Genomic DNA, 23,095 nt, shown 5'->3' with positions numbered 1-23,095 from the left:
GTTTGAATCATTTATTTCCTAAATACCGCCTAGCTTACACATTCTGGAGGACGATAAATATTCTCATTGTGAATGTGATGTTGTTCTATTATTTTATAACTGGGCAGCACTGATTTTCAATCAGCAATCGCGAGTAGGTAGTCTTGTAATGTTTGTGGTGGGGTTGATTCCTACAATGTTTATTCGACTTATTGCTCATTAATATTCGCGGTGTTTCGTATATTTCTCCGCTCACATAGTTAAATATTGTGTCTTAAAATTTCAATCGACCATCTTAGATAATATTATGATGTAGGTACCTACATCCACAATTCTCTACACCCGTACCCATTAGATAGCAATAATCTCAGTTTATCTTTGAAGGTGCAACTCTAATGAAACAGCAATTTTCATTTCTGTTTTAAGATAAATTGTAATGAAATTAACAGTATTCTAAAGCACTCAATAGCCATGATTAAGAGTAGGGCGATTATTACCAAGTATTTTAATATAGAAATTATTAAAATGCGTCTGCCGTATTATCTGATTCAGAAGAAAGTTAGGTAATATGAAGATACGCGGTGTGCACACACAAACACACACACACACACACAAATATGCCTAAATTGTTTGAAATACATTTTTTGGTTTAAAGGCATTCATTCAAAATTACTAAGAATAATTTATAAGTAGGTAATTTTTAATGTTTTCCTTCTGAACACAGAAATTCAGTAGCACGATTATTAATTTAAAAAGTATGTAATTCTTGCATTTATAATGCTATCTAGCCAATGGTGCCTTATTTTTTGAACTGGTCATCACAATCAGAAGAATCGTTAAATACAAATATTTCGTACCTTTAGCGTAAAAAGCTTAAAAGAGGGTACTGTTTTCAGTTTTAAAATGGAACATCTAATGCAAAAATATCGCACTACCTTCAAGAAAATATATAATAATTAATAAAATAAAGTTGAATTGTGTTGTATTGATTGAACCGGACATATTTCCATCAGATTTATTCCTCTTGAATCATTAAAAAAATTACGCTAATGCAACGTTATTTTTATGATTCCATTCGAAAAATAAGAAACACCAAAGTAAAACCAGTTGCCCTGACATGTTTGAACTTGCGTCATGCCACATAAGTTGCAAGACGAGACTCAGTCTTAGAATGTAAAAATTTGTATTAGTCAAATGATGACTTTTGGAAATTACTATTCAATTAGGCATAGGTCATTCTAAATGAACAAATCAACAAAACTGCAGCAATTTATGTGAATAACAAAGTTATAAAAAAATGAGCACAGAACAACACATTTACTTACTTAATATATGACAGATACAATACTTAATATAAGAAGGTATATACTTCGGAAAATAATTATTTATTTTTACTGGCGGTAGGACCTCTTGTGAGTCCGCACGGGTAGGTACCACCATCCTGCCTATTTCTACCGTGAAGCAGTAATGCGTTTCGGTTTGCTGGGTGGGGCAGCCGTCGTAACTATACTGAGACCTTAGAACTTATATCTCAAGGTGGGTGGCGCATTTACGTCGTAGATGTCTATGGGCTCCAGTAACCACTTAACACCAGGTGGGCTGTGAGCTTGTCCACCCATCAAAGCAAAAAAAAAAAAAACGAACATCAAAATAATCAAAATAACGATCTTAGATGTTTTAATTTGAAACCCTAAATAAATGAAATGCCTTTAATGTTTTTAATTGCAAACGCGAATAAGAAATAAGAACGCGTACGTACCAAGTTCACATAATCTTTATATTGTAAATGTGAACAGTCCGATAAATAATTTTGTAATATTGATAAATAAATTTATTTTTTGATTTTGAAGTTTTAAAACTAGTAAAATCAGTCTCTAAGAATTATTAAATATCAAAGAATAAAATCGAAATACATCCACCACAACCTAGGATTGAAATAATAATAAATGAATACAAACCGCTTGAAGTAGATAAATAATATTTGGGTATATTTTAAAATGTCTGGTCCTTTTCAAATCTCTGCAGGGGTGTAAAAGAGAGGCGAAGTATTTAAAAGAAAAAAATAAACGTCTGTAACTCAAAGACTTAAAGTTGAAAGTTGTCTAATAAAAATTTGGTATCGTTTTAAAGAGATAAACTAAAACCGGTTTTATTGGTTCTCACATATAGTTATAAATGGTTCGCCCTACTCAAAGACTACCTGCTTATTTTTTTGTGATCTTTTACTTTGCGTAAAATTCACTTGTTCGGGGTTGTTATTTTTTATGGGGTTGTCTTTATGTAAAACTATACATAGATATTTATGTAAAACTGGTAATAAGGGCATTGTTAGTATATAAAGTATAATTCCCTGATCAGTATTTTGTCATAATTTTTACAAAAATGTTGTGCTAGTGTAATTTCGCGCTACAAACTAGTGTGTTGAATAAAACTAGAAAAAATTAAGTTTTACGAACCTGATAATAAAATAAATAGACCGCAAAACTTTCAGCATAGGAATATAATAAATTATTTTAGTTATGAATTCATGTAACATCTAGTTAGTTACCTAAATTTGAAATTTGATATTGGATATCGTTTAGTTAAATTTTAAATTTGATATTGGAAACGCATCGTTTTGTTGTTATTGCCCCGTATAACGATGCAAATCGCAGTGGGAATTTCGAAAGGTGCATATTGAAAAATATTGCTCCGTTGACAAAAACCACTTTACACCGACTCGATGAATACATACACCTACAACCGTCTGTCTACCTGTAGGGAATTTACAAATACAACCGCTTGCCATTATTTTTTCCACCCCTGTTAGACCCGAATAAAGGGATTCTTTGTTCACTGTAGTCTTTGTGTTCTGGAAGTTTCGGTTGTAAGTTTAAAATAGGGACACGTCTTGTCTTATTGAAAAACGTGCAACGTGTCCGCAAGTAAATATATTAAACCTTTTTTTTAGGAGGCAAAGTTTTCTGGGTTTTTCCAGGGCCTTATTCTAGAAATACAGTGATTGAATAAATTCAGTTAGACTTAAAAATGATTGTAAAGTTTACTCTAGAACTGGAAAGTGTCATGCGATTCGATTAGCACACCACGTGTTCTGATAAAAGACTGATTGTTATACCAGCCTGTTATAAAGCTAAGACGTTCTGATATCATAATATCAACATTATAGTCTTTAAAATTATATATACGTTCTCTGTACTGAAATAAATTTTAAAATTAGAGAATCAAGTTGGAATATTTTACAATAATATAGAACGTAAAGCACTTTAGTTTTCTTTAATTGGTGGAGTTCTTTATTTATCTATACTAATATTATAAAGAGGAAAGATTTGTTTGTTTGTTTGTTTCGCATAGGCTCCGAAACTACTGGACCGATTTGAAAAATTATTTTTCCATTAGAAGCCGACATTGTCCCTGATGAACATAGGCTATTTTTTTAAATTTTTTATTTATTTTATTTTTTTGATTTCATGTGTGTTTTAATGTTTCCGAAGCGAAGCGAGGGCGGGTCGCTAGTTGTATTAATAAGATTCAATTCTAATAGAATTATCTGTGCATAGATTCATGCAAATTTGCAGTACAAGCTTTCCACTGTTTTCGTAATCTAAACTGGAAAGGTTTCTCAAAGAGCCTGTTTTGGCGTCGTCCTCAGCTGTCGTGGTGGTTTCCTAACCAGACGTTGCGGAAACCTTTAAGTGCAGCGCAAACAATGCCCGTCAGAGTATAGTTGCTGGCTGGTACGGTTGTTTGTGCGAACTTATTATTAATATTATTATATTTATCGATCTCTTTTTTTCTTTACCTAATCGCTGGTAGCCTAAGGGGCTATTTCCAAACACGCTCGGACTGGTAGATGAGCTCAGGGGCTCAACCTTAAATGCTAACACTAGCCTTAGCAAGAGAAGTGCTTTGCTGAATTCACCGCCGGATCTGAATCGCGACTCACTAAAAAGTGAAACTCAGTGGAGTCGATCTTACTGATGAATTGCATTGCAATACATAATGTGATTTATGTCGCTATCAATTTCCTTTCCAGCGGTACTATTATAATCCTTATCGTATTAATTAAATTGATTCCACTTCATTTACCTAATAAATTATTAACTTATAAAGTAAATCGGAGAAAAACAAAAAGTAACTTTCGGATTTTGAAACTTTTTTGAATTTCAAACTATACTAATAAACAATACGAAAGCGTTAATGGCAGTCGCAAGCGACCACTGGACTCTTAAACGCCATGTTCTATTTTTAACCCGTCTCCTTTCTCCGACGACTATAGTCCGGACGTGAGTCAACCCTTTGTTCCTTTAATGCGAAACGGCCTCGGAACGACGATCACATTCGGATTTACTACACACTCTGATGTGGTCAGTTCGCGCCAAGGTGTCGGTGTCGAAACATGCGTAAATATTGTTTAAATTTTTAATATGTAGCTCGCCTTGAACATTCGGTTGCTCAATGCGAAGATGCCACAGTACTGCGAAGCTCGTATTATAAACACTAGAAATCGATTTGACACAATAACGGAGGTTTCACACAAAGGCGTTGTGGCAGCGACAGCCTCGCCATGCCACCCACTGCTTAATGTAAATATTTCAATAAATTTGTACAATTTAATAAATGGTCTCTCTATACACTTAATTTACGTGTTTTGACTTTGAGATTTATTAACGCCCAGATCAAACAGGACCTATAAAGCTAAAATTTTGCAATTCATACAAATTCTTTGTTTCTTCTAATTAAACACAAAATGTGTGTATGGTATGATTATGACATTTAACAACGCTAATTCATATTGACACGATTGATCTTTGTTGAATTCGCAGTTCATCGCTAATGATGTCGATAGCATAAATTGATGGGTTTACTGCCAGTCGAAATGGCATTGTAGAATACGCCCACGATGGTTGCACACAGTCCAGTGATGATACATTCGAGACACGTTCTGGAAATAATAATAAAATCGATTTTAGTGTAGGTTACAACACTACAAAATATAATTCGATTATTAAAAAAATACGGTTTCGTAACGAAAGATTAGGCAAGATCATAATTAAATTTAATCATTTCCATTGTCTGATGATATTTGTAGATATGATCGAAGTAAGTACAGGGCGTAATGTCCGACAATATTATCTGGGTGATTACGATGTTGACCGATTTCGCGGTACCTACGTCCTTTACTTAATGTACAAAATTTAGAGTGTAAAACACATATTTAATGAGCATCAATAATTGACCAAACCTTCTTATAATCATCATTGAAGTATAATAGTTATTTGGCAATTTTGTAATACACTCAATAAACAAATCGTTTTCAATTTCCATAATATTACTCTCACTAAGTACTCCTTCTGTAAAGTAATGAGTATAATTTGAAATCGAAACTAAAATTAAATTGGGACCTTAACGTTCCATGGATGTAACCTCTTGGTGTTACTCTTTTAATTTCGTTTAATGAAAAATAAGTATTATATCGAAGTTGATTGACCTTACCTTGATAGGATTTACAGAGGCCTCTTAAAAACAAAGATGGCGTTGAAAGACTAATTAATCAAATAAATTGAAATGTCACAAATGAAACATATTTGTTTACAAATAAATAAACTGGATAACGCACAAGACGTAGGAGTGAGTAAGCAAATAAACGGTAATACATACATAGTTACTGTACTTGTATAGATAATGCATTATCTAAGGTCTTATGTTGGAGTGCAGTGCATAAACAAAAGGGTACTGTACACTATCTTATCACGTCGGCTGATAACAGACATTATTAATGTTTTTCTAAAAAAAAACACAATGTGGTTATTTAACGTGTTATCCGTACAATAATAATAAATGAATTTGCTGCATCACTTAGACAATTTCTGTAATTTTGATAATTCTCACTGAAAATTAGTTTGATAGTTAGATGAAGAAGATCTCAATTACATCAGAATATTGGATATTCCTTGCAAACATACTATACATCATTATTATCATGACAGATCCTAGGCTTAGAAGACACACACACCGTGACAAATATCTGTTCCTATTGCTCTAATTTCGATTATCGTTTTTGTTTTCATCTGACCTGGATGCTATTTCTTATTTCAAATTATATAACAACCGACATTAAGTTTGTATACAACACATGTTTAACAAAAAACTAAAGGTTTGGTTGCACTTTTGGCACACATTCGCCGAGCTTGTTGCGTCACGAGCAAACTCACTGCTTGTGGAATCGAGCACACGGCGTAACACTTTTACCATTACCACAACGCCGACAACTTCGCCGCTCGCTTACCTACTTGTGCTCGATGCGATCCACCGCTTTACATAATTCTTCATAAAGAACCACACAACATTACGTTGCGCAATATCAAAACAACATTCGGCGTTCCGGTTAAGACGACGATTAGCGCCACGCCTACCTACTACGAAGTCGGACTTGTTTTTTTTTTAATTTTATTCAATTGTCAAGTGACGAAACGGGACTATATTAAAGAAACTATGTATTGTCTACGAATACTCGTAATCCAGAAGAGTAGTTGTAAACTATTTTCGAGACTGACAGAAATTGAACACGTGCTTATGAGGAACATTTGTTATGATTGTGCATAGGATATCCGAAAAGGCGAGTCTAATCTAAAAACCTGATCTTTGTTTGCAACCAGGCTTAATCGGAACTAAACTAAACTTAAAAATTATGTTTATTCAACCATTAAGTTTATTAACATATCGAGGAGTGAAAGGCCATTTGGTTTTAGCGACATTTACCTTTGTAATTAAAGGTCTGTTTTATTTGGTATTATCATAAACAATTCCATGTTTTGAATTGAACTGCAATTAAGATTACATAAATTCAAATAGCTAAAGAAGTTTTTTTGTTATTATATTCTTTCTTAACTTTTAAACCTTACATATGATTCTCCTGTAAAGTTGCAAAAATGTACAGCATACTAATACTTTACGCGTTTCAATGCTCATCGATCTGTCTGTACAACATTTACTTTTAACTATTTCACAATTGCATTTCTTGCACCAATTGCCTTTCGCAAATATTTACGCTTTTAGAACGATTTTAAATATGAGCCAACGTTGTCGAAAAACGATTGTATATTTGAAAATACGTTGAATCGAAATGCATTTTATTTTATCATAATAATACCGAAATGAACTAATTCTGTATTCAGCGCTCGAAGATTCGCCTTGATAAAGGCTGAGAGAAACTCGGCAACGACCTAATCGACAAGCATAGATTGCGTACGAACTACGAGGTTGCAGTTTGCATAAGCTGTTGCACAAACGCGGAGTTAGGTATATATTACATAGTGATTATAATCCGCGCATGCCCCAATGTCTTAAGCGTTCGCATACAGGAAATGCGCTATTGAATTTTTTCAATGGAGTCGTATTGTCGCTTTTGTCTCTCTCTCTACTTAATGTCACATTTAATCGAAGTTAACGCTCACGTGTAATCAAGTGAGTTATTATTTTTAAATTGAAGTATACGATACGATATTTGTCCGGCCAGAATAACAAATTATGGCGAGATTAAATAATCATTTCTAATAGCGTATTTGGGTACCGAGTTCCCTGCCCACATAATGTTAAACCGATTGTGAATAAGTTCCATATGATAGGAGGTTCATATTACAATTGCATAAGAATGACATTTGTGCGATTATTTTAACCGAACCTTTTACTGCTAAAAAAGCAAATTCGATACTAGTGTTGACCTTAATGCAAAGAGTTATGTACTCGATATTTTAACAGTTGATTTGTTTTCGATAATTTTATATATGTACATATATTGGTAGACACGGGCAGGGGTGTTATTATTTGAAACTTAACAAGTGAACTCTGTCACCCATTTTATGATATCAAAAGCATGATATCAAATTTTCAATTGTGTTGTAATAACAAGGGTTGCCCTATTCTTTATAATGCAAGGCGTGCTTCGTGCTTCACGGTAGAAACATCACAGGCCTGACCTACCACGAGTACGCGACTTAAGCGATTTTGAGTTTTTGAAAAGTACATATTTACAAGATTTTATTACTACCACTGCATTCTCGTGGCACTTGAAGCGAATACATCGGACGTCTTACCCATTAGGTACGGATGCTTAAAGCCCTTTAAAACTCTAATGATATTGTGCAGAAATATAATAGCCGAAGGATGCAATAACGTTTCAGGCATAATAATAAAGCAAATTTTAGTTAAATTTTAATAAAGCTATGTTTTCGTTTAAAAAATTAATTATAAACATGTTTTCGTAATGATCATTTTTCCTTAAATAATAACAAACGCGAGTAATAATTATAATTTGAAAATTTACTGCGCAATTTTTGCTATCAGACGACCTCACGGATGTCTCGTGTGTCATACGACCCGATAGACGTGTATACGCTATGTATTGTATTGTTGTGTGTTGTAAGCAACTAATGTATGTGTCCGGGTTCTACTGTCCTCGCTATTTGTTTAGTCATGCAGTCAATTTAAATATTTAGTAATAAATAAATCGTAATATTTGTGTGTGGATTGGGAGAGGCCTTTGTCCAGCAGTGGACGACTCTTTGGGCAGATGATGATGATTAAATATTTAAACTAGAGTAAGTCATCAAAGATTGCTCGTGAGGCGCATAACGTCTGGCCACAGCAATGATACTGAATGTCGACCACGACCGCTCTGACAAGAGTGATACGACAAAGGAAAAAAGTCATGGTTTGCTAGAAAGTATTATAAATTGAATGAATCATAAAGAAGCCAAAACAATTAAGCAAAGGAAAACGATTCTGACAAAGGAAAAAAGTCATGGTTTGCTAGAAAGTATTATAAATTGAATGAATCATAAAGAAGCCAAAACAATTAAGCAAAGGAAAACGATTCTACAAAAATTTTATGGACAACTGAATAAAATAGATATTGTTGCACGTAAATAATAGACAAGAGATACTTACTTGTGAGCTTTGTCACGTCTCATTAATTTACTGTGTAATATTTCGTAATAGCAGACAACCAACCACCCACGGATCAAACTGGTTTAACGTACCACAACAATAAAAACTTCGAGCGTAATAATAATTAATGGACAAGGTATATTTTGACAATAATTTGGGTACAAACATTTTTACTCTCTTGAATACTTTGATTATTAAATTGATGATATGAGTGTGATTTTAAAGTGGTATCGAGTAATTAATTATCCGGTAAAAAATTAATATTTTGCAGATTTGTTCAAATTTAAATCTTCCATTGAGAGTATGTTAAGTGTCTCAATCGATAGTTTTTTTTATGAAACCGACGATCGCCATATCCATTTAGCGTGGTGATTTTACAGTCTATGTTGTGCCGTTGCTCACGTAGCTAAGTTGAGCGATAGTGAACGTATACTTATAGATTGTGTGTCAATATTGAAAGGAAAGTAGCGCGTTGTCCGTTGTCGGTAGGTCAGTGTCGATCTAACGTTTACATAACCCATGTCACATGGTGGCATCCATCGTGGCCTTTTTCGAAACCATTGATTCCGATGGCACTACCTGTCTTGCGAAATTTTAATATCACGTAAACGCTTAATGTCATTGTGATGCCCATGTTTTGACTACAGGCCCTTTGTCGATCCTCTATGAAGATATATTCATTAATAAACTAATTAGTTTACACTACATTTATGCAAATTTATGGAATACTCCTAAGTTAAATAGTTTGCGTCACACGACGTTACAGCATACATCGATAATTAGGTATAGACACGCTAAAGCCGTGCATCGTCATTTATATATTCCGTTGTATAGTTATAATAATTTAGTGCGTAATTAAATTTTGTTCTATTTACGACCGTAAACAAAACTTTGTCACACAACCTGGTATTCTTTCCTTTGTTATAATAAACCAAACCACATAAATATTTATAAGGTGTATAATGATGTTTTTCAAAGTTCATATTGTTAAAATGTATCAAGAAATCTGCCGCGATATTGCATAATACTAAAGTCTAAATCTAAAATACTAGGAGTAGCACATGCCGGGTCAATAGTTTAGAGGCCAGTTTTCTCCGGTTAGGGAATAGGACTGGAAATATGACGTCAACGAATGTGACTTATGTGACTAGCTTTGTGTGTTGATAATGTGTTGGTTTTATCACATATAATTCTCTTCATTATTAGATTGAATAAGAATAAGGTTAAAGTGATTAGCGGAGAACGTAGACATAGACATCATAGATACGTTACGTGTAGGTCGGCGTTCAAATTGAGACATCAGAGCCAATCTGAACTGTATTATGTTATGGTTGTCCCACAGCCCACTGAGTTTCTCGCCGGATCTTCTCAGTGAGTCGCGTTTCCGATCCGGTGGTAGATTCTGAGATGCACAGCTCTTGCTAGGGTTCGTGTTAGCAACATCATCAGGTTTGAACCCCGTGAGCTCACCTACTAGCCCGGTGACGCTGATATGGTCTCTTTAAACGATCAGCTTAGGTAGGAAAAAGAGCTGTCCCACTGACAAAAGGAACAACAAATATACAGACATCTGTTCTAAAAAAAACTTTAGCAAAATTAAAACTGATCTACGCTGGTGTCAAGAAATGTGGAACAAGGAGTTTGCCATAAAAATAAATCCGAAATTAAGTAATTTTCCAACGTTTCAAATAAACCATAGTATTTATTTATTAAAATACAATTATAACACAATTAGTCTCAACTAATCAAAGGATGTTGAATAAGCTGCTCGTTTTAGAATTATGTTTTTCAAAGAAGCATTTCCCGATTCATTGACCGAAGTAAAAAACATCATAAAACTATGACGGCAGGTAATTACGTAACGCTGTTTGGTGCACGTTGAAGGAGTGAGATAGACAACGATGGTAGCGGCATAGACGTAGGCACTATATTATTCAATAATTGTAACCTATTCAACCGTGACTATCAATCATACACTTGCACGCAATTGATTGTTTTTATTCTAAAGTATACGTATTTAATAATTTTGCTTTGAAGTTTTGTGTTACCTATAATTATTTTAGCTGTATGACTAAATATTGAGTTGGAAACCAGAATCGATTTTGTGTTAATGTATGTAATAGATTTTTTAAATTTTCGGTTTTCTGAACACCATTCTTTTTTTAGTTAGATTTAATTGCTGTGAGTAAATTCGGAATGTAAAAAAATTCTAATTATAATAATATTTACCGATGCTTACGTACTCTTTTAAAATAGTCTTGTGGAGTAGTGGTTGGTTCGACTTGGAACCTTCTAAACTTATGAAATACTTAATTGATACTGCTGTCAGGAATGTATGCTCTTGAATTGATATTTCGGAGCAGTTTCTTGTCTGGCTTGCTTACACATAGGTTTATAGACAATAACCCAAATGTGTGGTCTATATTGTTCGTGGGGTTATACTAGCTTTACCGGACGCGTAAGCGAGCTCACGGGGTTCAGCCTGACAGACTTTACTAACATCTGCCTTAGCAAGAGTAGTGCTTCGCTGAATCTACCACCGGATCGAAATCGCGACCCACTGAGAGAATATCCGTTGGTTCAATTATCGTTACATATCACTACCGGTTGGTTTGGAGATAACGACTCTTCCTTTTTTATTCAAATATAGTTGAAATTCATCTCCATTTTCGTAGAAAATGTTTGCGCTTGTGGTCGCCTTATCAGTGTGTTTAATGATACACAACAGGATGATAAAATGCAAATGTAACATTATAAAATAACATTACAATCGTGTATTTGTTAAGAATAGTAGGTATAATATTTCATCTTAAATTCAATCGCAGGTCTGACACGCATTGTTGTTATAACAAGTCGTGTATACAGGTGGAATTTCAACTGAAATCTATTTCATTATCGAAAGGTACGCGTTGCGCCGGTGGGCATAAGCGGAACGTACCTGCGTGCCTAAGGGTCCGTGAAGTGTATATTCCTCACTGAACATCACCATTAACGAGTCTGGTGGAAATATTTTAATGTCGCCAATACAATTAATCGTGGTTTATCAAAGCAATAATATGATCCAGTTATTAAAAAAGATGTTCCGTATTCATTTCTGGTTACATTATTTTTTTTAAATACAGAACGAAAAATACTTTTTTTTTTATTATTATCATAGATTAAATATAATCGCCTAATTACAGTAACAGGTTATGTTATTATTAAACTCATGACTTATATGTTATGGACCCTCTGCACCATTGGAGTCATCACCGTAACAAGTGGGGTGGTCTATGCCATGACGTGAAAAGCCATGCTCCGATGGTCTCGCCCACGGAAAACGGACGCGATAACGAACTTAACATGTTTTACGTAATTACGACTTTCCATTACTGCACTAAGTACAAGTCTAAATTTTATTTTAAAAAAAAAACCAGGTATTTTTCTGTTAAAGACGTTTTCGGTTCATACTCTTGTCCCAACGCTATTTATGCAAATTAATATCTCAAAACAAAATAGAGATTTTCTAATAAGGAACTTAAGAAAAATATACAATGATTTTATTTTTAAAAATGTTTACCCATCTCAGGATTTTCATTAACACGGATATATTTCTTGGAGTAAATAGATGAACAAAAATTGAATTATTAATAATAACCTTGACTTTTTATTTTCATATGATTGGCTACAGTGAATAATCCCCATAAGCTGACATACCTAACTGTGATGACAAAACTAGATTTTGACCGCAACTAATTTTCAGTCTGTTAGTAAATATAATGCAATATATTTGAACTGTTTAACCGTATTGGATGACGTCATTTAAAGAACACACAACATAGCAGAAAATAATCGTGTGATGTGATTTTAAGTTATCAGCCAACTGTAGGTATATGTATTTACAAGACTGGTCAGCTTAAAAGACTACTGTGACGCAAATTCGATAAGCTATTCAAAAGTAGTACACAGATAGCAGACTCAAAGGTCATGATCTCCGACCAATCGATGATAGCGTTTCCTCAAATGATCTCGTTTTACGACAGTTTGTTCAACTTGAAGTGCCCTACGTCATCTTGTTTTATTTACGATATCTTGGAGTCAAATGTAAAAAAATAACCGTTTAAATGGTCGTATCCGCTTCTCGAGGACCGCCTTTCTTTGAATTGCCGCAAATGTTTGGCAAATGCTTTAGTTTCAAAACGTTCTCTTTGATAAATAACGAATTGTTTACATTTTAAAATAAGAGAGGTCATACAATCGGAGTTGTTAAACTGAAAGCTACGGATGAATTAATGAAGTACTTCAGTGAATTGCGTGTTTACGAAAGAAAATGGTCTAACGAAAAATAAATACTGTACAATTAAAAATAATACTAATATTATAAAGAGGAAAGATTTGTTTGTCTATTTGTATTGAATAGGCTCCGAAACTATTTACCGATTTGAAAAATTCTTTCACTGTTTGGAAGCTACACTATTCCCGAGTGGCATAGGCTATAATAATCTTTTTTGAAAAAAAATTAGGGATCCTTACTAAAACTCCAATAATGTAACCCAAGGTGTAAAAAAATTACCTAAAATATTCTTTACATCGCGTGCCCTGCGAAAACGATTGATGATAGAATAAAATAATAAATATACTACGACCTTGTAGAACACATTATTATTTAAAAAAAAGTGTCGCGACAGCATATGTCTAACTATTATAGTTATGCCGCAATAAGTGTTATTTTATTTTAAAAAATAAAACAACGTCAAATATCGTTGAAATTTTTGTTAAAGACCCGAGCGGAGCCGGAGCGGGCTGCTAGTTAAAGATATGCATTATGACAGGCAGCATTATAATTGTGAATACGGTATGTGTGAACCCGAGTCGAGGTCGAGGAAGCGGGGGCAACGCGAGTGCATCGATGCACTGCGTTGACCCGCATATTCCTTCAACGAAAGTGAAACTAGACGCAATCGGCCGGTTGTTCACTATTCTGATTTTATTTGTAATACCACGCCGCCCGGCTCCCACTAAATCCCTATCATAATATAATCTCCGCTCACCGTACAACAATTTAAAACCTTCTGTTTTCAAACGGAGCCGCCTCTCGTTAGGCTGTAGTGTTTTAATTTTATTTTTAGTAAAGTAACAGTGTAGTCGATATCGAATAATTTAACGTTTTTTTGTTTTTTTTATTTGTTGTCAATGCGCGACGCACGATAGGTACATAGTTAAATGGGTTCGTCAAATCAGCAGTCTAAATAAGACTATATTTCAGTTACGAAGATGACACGGCTATTATGCGAAAAAATAAAGAGCGGATGTAGCACATCTGTTGCGATGAAGACGTATTAACAAGTAATTAGATAGATGAACAGCGATGAGCCGCTTGCAAATTTTTTCGCACAATGTGTTCTCCACATTATAATGCCCATTTCCGTTGGGACAATCGATGTTATACACGCCTTAGTAATAAGAAACATTATTTAATAGGGTACCTACATGCGCTTAAAGTTTCATTTCAAACACAAATTAATCTGGTATTTCTTTCATACCATACAATGATCTGATAATTTTCAAGGTCCAAATTATTGTGTTCGTTATTTAAGTATTAATATTTAAAAAAAGGATTAATAATTTAAAGTTATAAACGGGCTGAGCGGTGTAGACGAGCACATTCGCCTGCTCCTCCTGTGAAGGTCAGCCACTCGCTCACACCTACTCCACGAACAGACCAAAGACGACGACTTCGTTTTTAACGAGCAAATATATATTTATATATAATTTTTTTTCTATATAAGTCTACGAACAGCAGTCTCAATTTTGCATAAGTGCATGTCTCCTATAAGTTGTTACTCTTGATTTTGGAACTGTTCAGAAGTTAATCAATTTATTATTAATTAAATTCAATAACAAACGCACTTTACTCATTAAACGTCTAGTTGAAACCATAAAACATCTAGGTATAAATTTATATTATTTTATCCGCCAAATAACTTCCACGAATGCTCCTCCAATCGGATGCATCCTGGCTCTTATTATTACTAAGCTGACAGTTTTATAAGTGCGTCTCTTCCATTTGTTGCAGGTAAGTTTTAGCCACTTTCTTGTGACAAGTAATTAGTAACGTTAACTTCGATTCAACGGCGGATGATATTTGTTTAGCGTGAATTTATTTAAAGTTAAAAAGATGTGGAGCTCTTTTTTATATGTTCAGGTACTATGTAAATGTGTCAATTTTCTTAGCATATTAACGCAGAACCACCAATACAGTTGCTCTTAAAAAATTTTTTTTGACGTGAATTCCTGAATGCCTTTTCGACTTATATGAAGTGTCGGTAAAGAGCACTTTGGTATTGATTGGTTACAACATTGTTACCAGTTATAAGGTTACAACGTTTATTACCAATCAATCTCACACAATTAAACCGTTAGATAATCACAGTTAAATCATTTTCATTTTCAATTATTTAATGAGATAGTTAAATGTTTAAGTTGTAAATTCGCAGCTGAGTAGGCGTATCTACCGCGTGGCCAATTTTACTAATCCACTATTTCAGCAAGGAATTGTGAAAACATTGCCTAACAACAGCGGTTGCCTCGGCACGTAGAGTCGCTCTAAGCCGCTACTTACACTTGCCGAAACTTGCTTGCAACGCGCCACCGTTGCGTAGTAAGACCTTAGATTTCACCCATTAGAACACGGAGTAGCGTTTGTACGTCAAAACCAATTTGGGTGACCACTAAGCACAACAAATATTTACGTAAATCGTGACTTAAATGATTACAAATAGTTTCACACTTAATACGCGACGATTGCGAAACTAAACTAAATTATGATAGTCATCTGTGAAGACTGTAATCGTTGAGCGTTTTCTAATTGGTTTCTTTGGAATTATAGATTGTTCTTTAAATTATTCATTCGGTTTGGTTTAGGTTTAGTCAAAATCTTGCAAACAATTTGTAATAGGTAATGTAACCAAGTGCCCAATTACTTTAAGTATCAAAATTTCAATTAATAGTTCAATATTTTTTGAATAGCTTTGAAAATTAAAACATTGTGGCGCATTTTCGATACAATATCTAATTTGTGTTAAAAGGTACATTCTTAACATAAATCGTATCAAAATTACAAAAGAGCAGAGCGTGGGTCATAATAACGCAAAGAGAACGGCTCGTCACAGTTGGAGACCAAGGTTTTTTGTGTAAAACCGACTTGTAAGATACCACTAATGTAATCCGAATTGTCCTCGTACGATCTGCGTATAGAAACGCTGTAATTTCGGATGATTATGTCAGTTGTTCCATTGAATGCGTCAGCGTAACTGAGCCCGTGGAACGAGCCATTGTTTCGTAGTGTGTATATAACCAACGTGGGCTTTACGGTGCTGCAGCGGAGAAAGTGGCACAGCCGTCGGCAAGGCCGTCTTGTCTGTTTCCGACCTTCGGTGTTACATTTCCGGGCTCATATAAAATGTCCCCTCTAATTATAAAAGTCGTCCTCTTTGCCGATATTTACTAGATGTGACCAATTATTTTCACAATTTCAACAAACGTTGTAATAGGAATACACAATTGAATTTGGAATTAGGAAGAATTATATGGAGCTCTGTCAGTATACCTCCTCTGTCAACCTATATATGTATGTAGATTATCAATAGGTCGCGTGACGGTGGTTACATGTGATTGCAAAAACAACGCCAACCAACAGTGGCGTGCATCACGCTCGTGTATACTGAGCTGTAGATCCGTAGTGAGCATCGTAATGTCTTACTGACATTGATTCACGAATGGCATAATTTAGCAGAAGTGGCCTATATTTTTATATACTTTTATCAATTCTTTAATGTTCAAATGCCTAGACGAATTTCCTATGGATTTGAAAATAAATGTGGAACAGAAGCTTCAAACCAATCTATTACAAAAAGTCGAGTCACACATGAGATAACCATAATATCTTTGCATGACTAAGCAATTCCTGAGAATTTTGGAGGAAAATGGCTGTAGTTTGAACGGCAAATTTCACACTCTGCTTGGCTGCCACCAATCGTCAATAAGTATAAAACACATCGTGCAACGTCCAATCAACATTATTGACCGGGTCTTAATGGTGAGTGGAGAATCAACACGCGAGCCACGGACTGGCCAAACGAGTTACGTTATAAATAATTAATTAATATTTGGCCGGCGAACTCTTTGTTGCCTCAAGGTCGCGGCACCCTATTTTCGAGATTAGAGATGCCTCAGTGGTCGGCCGAATCCAAAAAAAATGTATTTATTGTTTTCTATTGAAATTTAAAATAATATTAAAGGAATATTATCTTGTGTTTAAGTGAAATAATTGAAAATAACAGGATTTTTTTATTAGTTTGTTTGGTTATTTATTTGCAAATTAATTCATATGAGCATCACTAAAAAAACTGCCAAACTGATACAGATAAAAATGGGATTGTGCTTAGAATAAATAACTAAAGTCGCTACCACGCTGCGAGCTCAAAAAAAACTCTAATTTCATTTAAATTCGTATTATTCTGAACCTCGGTTATCGCTTTACGTATCGGGTGTGAGCTCATTTGCCCATTTTAAAACTCCTAAATTTAATTCGAGTAGAATCGTGGGATTCATCTAGTAAAATCAATACAAAAGTAAACATTTGTTTGTGTTGGTTACGCATTAATTCGATTGAGTTTTTAATAAGTTTATCACCTAATACCATCAACGTATAATGAGTGGCATCCGAATTTTTCCAACAACTAACAACCAAAACAAAGCTTTTCAGGCATTAAATGGTTAATAATTAAATGACTTAACGAACAATAAATAACTTAACAAAAGTCATTAATAGAATCTATCAAAACATCAATATATATATCCTTTCATATTAAACACATCAGGAAATAAATTTAAAAAGGTGCATTTAAAAAAGAAGTCGTAATGACTTTAATAAATAAAAAACAAAATTCAAATAAATTTATCCATTAACAGTATACCGATTACTGAGTCAATAAGAACATGTGAAGGTTAGGTCACCGTTAGGTGAAGGCGTCAGCTCATCATTCATTTAAATTTAACACTGAAGATTTAATCATTTAAAAGAACCTTTATTAATTTATGGTCGTTTGAGCAATAGTAGTCTACACGGTCAACAATATTAATGCCAGCATCATTAAATTTATAATACCGCATATCCTACCGTAATAATTCGTTATGAATATGTTAAAACTAAGTATTTCAAAGCGTTTTGTCGAAGGCAAACTTGCTCGTTGTGCTCTTATAAATCAGACAAAAGATTATCTATAATTGTTAACTTTGCATCTAACTTATTATACTCATTCATATTCATCACTATGATCATAATAAAAACAAATTAAATTACTATTCTGATTTCTTTGTTTTTGATAACGTTCATAAACAAAATTATAATTATTTATTTAACTTATAATAAATACTCTTTGTAACAACTAATTACAAATTGCAGGCATCCTAAATTGACCTAAAGTACTAGCGTTGAAATATTTCGTGGGCTCCTGGCGACTTACTAATGTGTTTATATATAAAAAAAAAGCATCCGGTTGGAAAGGTAGGGTAGTCGATACCCTAATGAAATTGAGACTTCGACCCACATTTCAAATGGCGGACTGGTTTCCTGATTAAACCCTTAACATCAGATAGACTGGGGGCTCGTGTGTCCATTTATTTTAACAAACACTTATACCGCCTACTTACACTTAGCACTTTGGTTGCTTGTCTTTACGTGTGGGTGTGGACTGTGGAGGCTTCGATCATTATTTGTAAATTAGTCCCATCTACAATGATCAATAGTAGAATTTTATGTTATCTGACAGTATGTAGATAACACAAAATTACCCGTCTGCCTACAAAGGCTGTACTTATGATATATTTTGTTCATAATTGTTTATTTAACTCGAAATAGGTATGCATTCAAATAATAATTTTCTATGGGCATTGCAAAAAAAAATTAAAAATATCTTTCTATCTGAACAGTGACCTGATACGACGACTGAATTAATGTCCCCAATTCAATTGAAGTGTTTCATTAGCACAAGTGGATGCGATTGCTTCGTTGTTCGAGCTCTAAGCTTGGAACGAAACCGAGGCGCCTTTGTTTGGAACTTCGAATACGAACCACGTGACCGTGGCCAAATTACTCCACATTATTCGTTAATAAAAGAGTCGCATAAGTTGGAAAATATTTTCACGAGTAAAAAATGGTCGTTATTCTAAATATACAATTCATAGCTAGCTCAATTTATAGTTAGTAACTTATAAAAAACTGTCGAAATCAATACAATTGTTCAATGAATTGGAACCGTTTTAAGCGCACACATCAAAACATCGAATTATGCAAAACAAATTTACAAAAGCATGAATTAAATTTCATTGAAATTAAACAATAGCTATTCGGCGAGTAACCCTTCGCCTGTTGCCGGGTTCAATTTATAGATCATTTAATAGTTTCCTTACAAACCACTGACACTGCGGGCGTCAGATCGCGACACCGCGTCTGAAATCGGTGGCGTAATACTATTGTGTTTGTAATTTCCACATGCAGTATAACTTGCATGTTAATTGCGCGGAGTAAACACAACCGCTGGGTGCAAAAATAAATATAGATATTGGAGAACGGGTTCTATCCGAAACCAGCATATCCATATATACAATAAAATGAAGAAATATTGGGTAAACAAAATTAACTAACGTATCTTCATTTTTAAGCACATGCTGGAAGTTGGCCTAGCCATCAAAAATAATTAAAAAACAAAAAGTGACCTCCACGGCAACCCTTGATTTGTTCTCTTCCAAACATTATATTACATTAGGACTACCACTAGTTGTCTACACCCGGACGCCTGTATCCTAATACCAAAATTATACACAATATCACAAAGGGGTTCAATTTATTGGAGACAAAGGATGACGGAAATGCTAGCAGTAAGTTATACAAGTAGAGTACAGTACGTAAAAGGCCTCACGTTGCAACCTGATTAGGAATACTCTAAATGAGCGTTGTTGGCGTTGAATAAGTATTCAAGATTCCCGTCCGGGCGTAGCTGGGATAGGCTCTAAGGCTACCAGCGAATAGGTAGGGAAAATATATATTATAAGAGTCCGATATCTGCATCACGTCACTTTCGGCTTAGGATCGTTTACCACGAAACAAATATACCATATATGGGAAATTAAATATTGAACATTCCTAAAAATGAGAAAGTATGTATTTATTTCCTGATTTGGAATCTGTTCTTATTTAAGAAAATATTAAAATTGATCTTGAAATCTGTGGCCTAAAAGTTAAGACTACCAATGTCGAGTACATTTGTGGGACTATACCGTTGCTTTATTGCGGGGGTAGGTACGAATTTATATTGAAATAAATATACCAGAGGATTTGAGTCCCGGCATAGTTGCAATACTGGTTTCAGTATACTGGGCGCCTTATCCCCAAGGCGAATGATACTCCACGTGATCTTTCTTACGGCCGTTTTCAATAACCTATCTATCCCTAGTTTCGGTTACTAAAGATAGACAAATCTATATTTTTGTCCTTACTTACGTTCCAATAACCTATCGACGGGCAGCAGTTCCTATCGGATTTATCTATCCATCGTCGGGAGGACGGATAGCCTGCTAAAGATAGAACGCTCATACAAATCGTGCTTACTTCCGTTTCAATATGAGTTTTAAGTAACTCTCCGGTAGGCGGCGCTATCTCTAGTATGGGCATTCGCTTATCTGTCAAAATCGGCCGGTTGCATGTTTATCTTTCGAAAGTAAATCGCTATAATTTAATGATTGTTTCTCTTCATATTGGCATATTGTAGCAGTGATGATAGTGATATGGAATTATTTCAAATGATAATGGATTGTGATGCAGATAGTGATAGTGAGGCCGATATCATATGGTTAGGAAAATAAAGATCGTCTGAATTACATGGCGAAGATCAATAATTACGAATTTGACTATAGATTTCTGAGCAAAGGTGTTGTGAATGAATTGATTAATTTAATGAGACCATATTTGAGTGTAACGTCAAAAAGGTAAGATAAATTTTAACCATAAAAGTACTCGTTATTACAACTTATATTTGTTTATAGCAATAGCAAAATTATACCTAATTTTTGTTGTGTTACAAAATCACACTCAACAGGAATTCTTTAATACTGCTGGATTCCCATGGTGCCCTAAATGACATTCATATACTAATACAATAACCTGGTAGGCTATTTACCTTCATTCTTATTACACACTGATACCTCTACATTTTATATTTGTGTTACAGATTCAAATATAGGAGAGGAATTTAGAAATAGAAAAAGAGTATTTTGAATGTGTAATTTGTGTGCAATGCATCATTGATGTTTCAAAATGTTGTTGCTTGATGGCCTGGGTCTACTCATGATACAACTATAATTAACCATTCCGATTGAAAAGGTATTTCTTATTTATATTATTATTATTATATATTATTATTATATTTTTATTTATTTATATTATATATTTCGGTGTTTATATGAATTTAATATGACACTATTATAATAAATTATCTACATATCAAGAAAACATTGATAACAAGGTGGACTTGGAAATTGCTATTTGCTTGCCGAATCTTTTAACGTGATTAATTAACCCACATACTCAATCGGAACGATTTAAACTGAATCACATATTAAAACAAGAAATACTATAGAGAGGTAATCTTTTTTTTTAGTTAAGAGCTTGTTATACTGTATTGTAAAATAATTTAAGCGAATAATGTATAATTTTCAGATGCATTGGTGTTTGTAAAAGAAGACTCCCTGTACATCACTGAAAAGTAGATTAAAACTAGAAAATATGCAAGCTGTTATTATAGCTGCCATGCTGCATAATATCGTCAGAAGTATGAATTTAGAAGAATTAGAATCAGGAATTTCAGTCGCAGATACATTACAGGAAAATAATATAATTGTTCGTAACAAATTTTCAAAACTTACATCTGAAATACAACTATGTACTTATAAATAATTGCTTCCAAAGATAATTTATAAAATAAACTCCAAAGATAATTTGACTATTTTTTATTTTCCAAAATGATAATTACATGGTAGTTAGTACATGCAAGATATTTAATTTAGAATTTGTACATATACTTAAAAAACTATCTAACATAAAATTATTATTGCCTACTTAATTTATGAAATTTAATATTCCTTTTAAGTAATTTTTAATTTTTTAAATTATCTAAATCTAACTTAACTTTTGCTACAACAATCTCCTTTTCTTTATTTTCCAAGTCAAGTCTCTTTTTTGCTATTAGATATTCTGCTAATGCATTGTCCCTATGCTAGCCTTGCATTTCTTTTCTTCCATCTTGTTTCCGCTTGGCTGTAAAAGTGTTAAAAATATTATATGTGACCTACAACAATGTGCATGCTTTATCCAAAATTTCATTTGCAATCCTTACCACCTCCAGCCTGTAACAAAGAGCATAATTATTTCAAATACTACGGAAACCTGAAGAAAAAAATCATGTTTATCAATGTGTTATTAGAGACAAACAATCAACTAATTATACTAACCTTACTAAGGTTGTTTCTTATGTTGCCGTAGCGTTCTTTAAGTTTTCCCATTTTAGTCGAAGCTGCGATGGAGTTCGTGGGAAACGACGAATCGACGAATTAAAATCATTTACAAGGGTTTGCCAAGCCTGCTCCTTCAATTTATTGTTTGTGGCATTTGTTGCCTTATAATTGAAATGTTTTTTCGCCGCCACAAGTTCTGCTAGAATCATCGTCTCATCTTTTGTCATGGGTGCTGCCTTTCTTGACTGAAAAAGATATATTTTCTAAACTTGAACTCAAAGTTTTCAAAGTAAAATTATTATTATCAATTTAGTTCATAGATACTTACAGAATTCATTTTATTTCACTGTAGCTCTTTAATTATAAACACACTTAGAATTATAAACGAAAGTTTTAAAGCGTTTTGGAGGTAAGTCATCATCTAATATAGTAGGTAAACAAGAGAAAAACAAACAAAAGAAACTGATCACTGCTTATTGGCAAACGGACTGTCAAAACGTTTCGTTTCATAATTTCGACTAGGATAAAAATGGCAATACGTCCAATTTAAAAAAATGTACATATGCTTTTATTACTTTTTGTTATAAACAAATGTGTTTATGATAGTCTACAATATGCT

The 23,095-nt window shown here is 33.8% G+C and overlaps 1 protein-coding gene and 2 long non-coding RNA genes across 5 annotated transcripts in view; 2 read left to right on the top strand and 1 right to left on the bottom strand.

Moving 5' to 3' along the window:
* The window catches only part of Tis11 (Tis11 zinc finger protein), a 34,217-nt gene that overhangs the window by 1,248 nt on the left and 9,874 nt on the right, over window positions 1–23,095 (top strand). The gene's annotated exons all lie outside the window — the stretch shown is intronic.
* LOC149501003 (uncharacterized) lies at window positions 4–21,960 on the top strand. Its single transcript, XR_016324624.1, has 2 exons — window positions 4–21,346; window positions 21,683–21,960. It is a non-coding gene; the product is annotated as an uncharacterized LOC149501003 (long non-coding RNA).
* On the bottom strand, window positions 21,958–22,941 carry LOC149501002 (uncharacterized). 2 transcript variants are annotated; one of them, XR_016324625.1, is made up of 4 exons: window positions 22,805–22,941; window positions 22,474–22,721; window positions 22,359–22,368; window positions 21,958–22,279 (listed from the first exon to the last, which is right to left on the bottom strand). It is a non-coding gene; the product is annotated as an uncharacterized LOC149501002 (long non-coding RNA). The 2 variants fall into 2 exon arrangements; XR_016324626.1 differs by lacking the exon at window positions 22,359–22,368.

Source organism: Bombyx mandarina, chromosome 18 (assembly GCF_030267445.1).
Source record: "Bombyx mandarina strain Sakado chromosome 18, ASM3026744v2".
Lineage (NCBI taxonomy): Eukaryota > Metazoa > Arthropoda > Insecta > Lepidoptera > Bombycidae > Bombyx > Bombyx mandarina.
This window is presented reverse-complemented; position numbering and strand designations above follow the sequence as displayed.